This window comes from Marmota marmota, unplaced genomic scaffold (assembly GCF_001458135.2).
Source record: "Marmota marmota marmota unplaced genomic scaffold, marMar, whole genome shotgun sequence".
NCBI classification, from domain to species: Eukaryota; Metazoa; Chordata; class Mammalia; order Rodentia; family Sciuridae; genus Marmota; species Marmota marmota.
In genome coordinates this window covers 1,187-5,114 of record NW_026006283.1, presented here as the reverse complement: position 1 = coordinate 5,114, position 3,928 = coordinate 1,187, and the positions used below count along the sequence as shown (strand labels likewise).

The following is a 3,928-nucleotide window of genomic DNA, read 5'->3' as shown; positions in this document are numbered from 1 at the left end:
CTGAGAGTGTTTCTTAATAAAAAAGCATATCTGATTTCAATTTGTCATATGAGAGAGAGAGAGAGAGAATAAAAAAAAGTAATCAGTGACCATATTAGTGTCAAGGATGTGAATAATTTAAAAGTAATAGTGAGCTAGTTGGAAAACTCATCTAGGTTATTAACTACTGCTTGGGAAGTTAGCTTACTCTCCAAAATATAAAAGTGCGAGAGGAATTCTTTATTAAAGTGTATATAAGAAAAAAGAAGACTTTTGACTTAGCTTTTAGGTGAACCAGACTGGGTCAACTTTAGCAGGTGATTAGGGTTGTGCAAAGATGATAAATCCTTGAGTTATTTGGAATAATGTGATTTATCTAGTTTTCATAAATAAAGATTGAGGTCTAATATAAATCAGGCTTGGCAAATATTGAAAAGTAAATGTATAAATAAACACATAAAACAATATTTAACCAAAAGTCAACATTCAGAATATTTATGCAATTATGTAATCACCAGTAATGTAAAAACAATGACAGCTAAGGAAAAAGTGAATTAATAAAAAACAAATAAATAATTTAATGAATAAATTAATTAATGAATATCTAACAAGTGCAAAAATGTAACGTGACTGGAATTGTCAAAGTCAGCTTGTAGCCATGAAAAAGTGTAAAGGTACATAGAAATGGTGTTTTACTACTGTGACATACTCTATGAACTGTAAATTCCACTTTTAGGTGGGAAGAGTTGAACACAGAACCCATTCACCTGGCTCTATCACTTGGGCACTGTGCCAAAAATTACCTTTTTCTTTCCCTCAAATTTTATTGCTGCTTCCAAGAACACTACCCTCTATATTCACGCTATCATTGTAGACTTGTAGCATGTGAACCCCTCTAATGTTCAAGTTTTTCTTCTTTTTTTTCATTGCTCTTTTTCTCCCTACCCCCATATCATCCAACAGTTCTTATTTTGTATAGCAAAATCTACATACTCCACAATCACCAGTCTTATATCTTACTATATCCATTTCCTACCTTGTGCATGACCACTTTGAGATCCCCTCCATGAAAACATCAATAGTCCAAAGTGATCAGAATGGGGGTAAAATTTGCAGACTATTAAAGGTTAGTTACACAACAAGAAAGCTATAAAAAGTGGGCTTCATTTAAAGGTGAAAATAAAAAGAAAATCTTTAGACTTCACTAGTTAAAATAAAGGATCAAAAATTTATGAGTCTCAATAATTTGAATTATACCTGTGAGTCACTTTTTTCGGGGTAAGGGATATAAGGATATTGCTAATGAGTTTAAAGCTCAAACTTTTTTTATGAGAAAAAGAATATAAAAATTAAAAAAAAATTAAAGTAATTGTGATATCATATATATATATATATTCACAAATTGCTTTAACCTTATAAACAGTTATAAGTGTCAATACATTTCTCTCTGGGCTAGGTCCTATTATAGGAAGAAAACTTTGCCTTAAAATAACCCCATACAGAGGCATTTAATGCAATTAACAGGCCTCTAATAATAATAATAATAATAGTAATAATAATAATAATGATAATAATAAAGTGAGGTGGGGAGGATTTCAGGGTTGTGAAGCATACCTGTAATATAAGTTACTTGAAAAGACATCACAGAAGAATTTTATACACTGTCTGAAGACATATATGTATGTATTATTTATAAAAAGTGTTTATGAGTTCTGTACTGAGGGTGCACAAGTCCAATACACAGTCTTTTTTTGTTGTAAATGGACACAGTACCATTAGTAGTTTGTTGGCTTTTTTAAAATATTTATTTTTAGTTTTTGGTGGACACAACATCTTTGTTTGTATGTGGTGCTGAGGATCGAACCTGGGCCGCCCGCATGCCAGGCGAGTGCACTACCTCTTGAGCCACATCCCCTCTTGGGTGGCTTTTTAATGCGGTGCTGGGTGTTCAACCCAGTACTTCATGCATGCTAGGGAAGTTCTCTACCACTGATCCATACATAACCCTAGTCCCCAAAGTCCTTTCCTTAATCTTTTTTTTGGGGGGTCGGGTTGAGAGTGAGTGCGTGTAGGGCAGAGGATTTAATCCATGGCCTTATATCAGCAAAACAAGCACTCTACTGACTAAGCTATATTCTCAGCCCTGATCTGTAGTCTTTTAACAATGACAGCCTGTCTTTCAGACTTTGATTCTGCACCCACTTGGCTGAGGTTGGAGGCAGTGCCTGAAGCCTTGACCAATCAGTCTCTTAAGTGAGAACTGTCCAATCCTCATGCAGCCAGTGATGGGGGGGAGGGCTTCCACAATCCTCTGTTCCCTTGTTGTCTGGAGCTCGACATTTTTTTAATCTTTTTGTAGGCTTCTGTCCTGGATCCAGAGCCCAGGTGTCTGTGCTATGCAGAATCTGAAAACAAACCACAGGGAGAATGCTGAGAACCCTGAGAGCCAGGAAACAGTAAGTGTGCCTTGTTATCTTGAGACTGTGTAGGAAGGTGGCTTAAAGCTGACAGGAGTGGCAATGGTGGAAACTGGCAGTCATGGCTAGGGACTCCTCCTGGTCCTCTCCAGAGTCTTGTGGCCAGAGGGTCTCTCTGTGGTAGCTTAGCCTTCATCTCCCTCTGACTAGTCTAGTGAGGCTTAGATCAGCAGTTGAAAACCTGGGCATTTTGTTCCATAATTGTATGGTGTTTTCAGCTTCTTTCTAAAGCCCTTTGTGGGCTTCCATGTGCCATGAGTCCAGCATGTCTCCAGATTGCATAGTGAAGACTGAGATAATTATCAGGAGAGAACTCCAAATCCATTTATTGTATTCATGCATGAGAGAGGCTGTTAATTTTAGAGCTTGTTACTCATGAGGGTTTGTTTGTATTTATTTATCTATCTATCTATCTATCTATCTATCTATCTATCTATTTATTTATTTATGTGTGTACTGTTTTCCTTTTAGTACCAGAAATTCAACCCAGAGGTGTTCATCCAGTGATTGACATTCCCACCCCTTTTTTTATATTTTTATTTAGAGACAGGTTCCCTTTGAATTTCTTAGGGCCTCACAAATTTGATGGTGCTGGCTTTTAACTCATTCTCTTCATGAGTCCTGAGATTTTTTAATGTAGGGGAAACAGTATCTCAAATCCAGAACAAAAATCTGAAATCCAGAATGTCAGTTTAGCTCTCCATAGGTCTCAGAATAAACCCCTAGTTTTCTAGCTCTCTGTTCACTTATCCAAAACTAGGGTTCTCTGTTCACAAATGATAAGTATAAAATAGAATAGATAGTATAATGACCATGTAATGCTGAGAATGGGCCTCACTCAAACACACTTGGTGGCTAATTGAAAGATGTTAATGAGCACCATTAAGGCCTATTTCAAATGTAAAAGACCTTGTAGCCCACTTGTGGGAACACCTTCAACAAAGTCCTTTGTCCCAAGGGTGATTCCTGATTGAATTTGAAGAAAAAAGGATGGGTCACAGAAAGAATGAAAGTGAAACCATATGGTAGTCAGGATGCCTTTTCCAAAGCCTATTCTAAAGGCATTATGGTCTGTGTTCTGCCCAAAACCATCAGTAAACTTCTAAGATGGCACACAAAAATGATTTTTTTTTTTCCAGGGATCATTCCTCATACCACATGGTGGGTGTTCTATTTCTTCTTGCTTAAATAGATTTTTTTTTCTTCAAAAATTATGAGACAAGCACCCAGATTCAATTTGCAAACTGAGAAATTTTGGTTCATCTCAAAACTCCACTTTCAGCATTATTAATCATTATTTTCCCATGTTTTATTTCAAATGTATTCATCATTTATAATGTTTTTCTTCAAGAACTGGAGGACATTTTAAAAGATTTTAATTTATCATTCTGAGATTTTCACATGAGAAGAAGAATAAAATTAGGTGACATTAAAAAGAATGAATCCTAAATGAGGTTTATGTGTCCCAATTA

At 35.9% G+C, this 3,928-nt stretch overlaps 1 long non-coding RNA gene across 1 annotated transcript; it reads left to right on the top strand.

Annotated features, from left to right (window-relative positions):
* The first annotated feature begins 13 nt into the window (after positions 1-13).
* On the top strand, positions 14-3,661 carry LOC125614726. The gene is made up of 2 exons (XR_007345289.1): positions 14-2,435; positions 2,928-3,661. It is a non-coding gene; the product is annotated as an uncharacterized LOC125614726 (long non-coding RNA).
* The last annotated feature ends 267 nt before the right edge of the window (positions 3,662-3,928 follow it).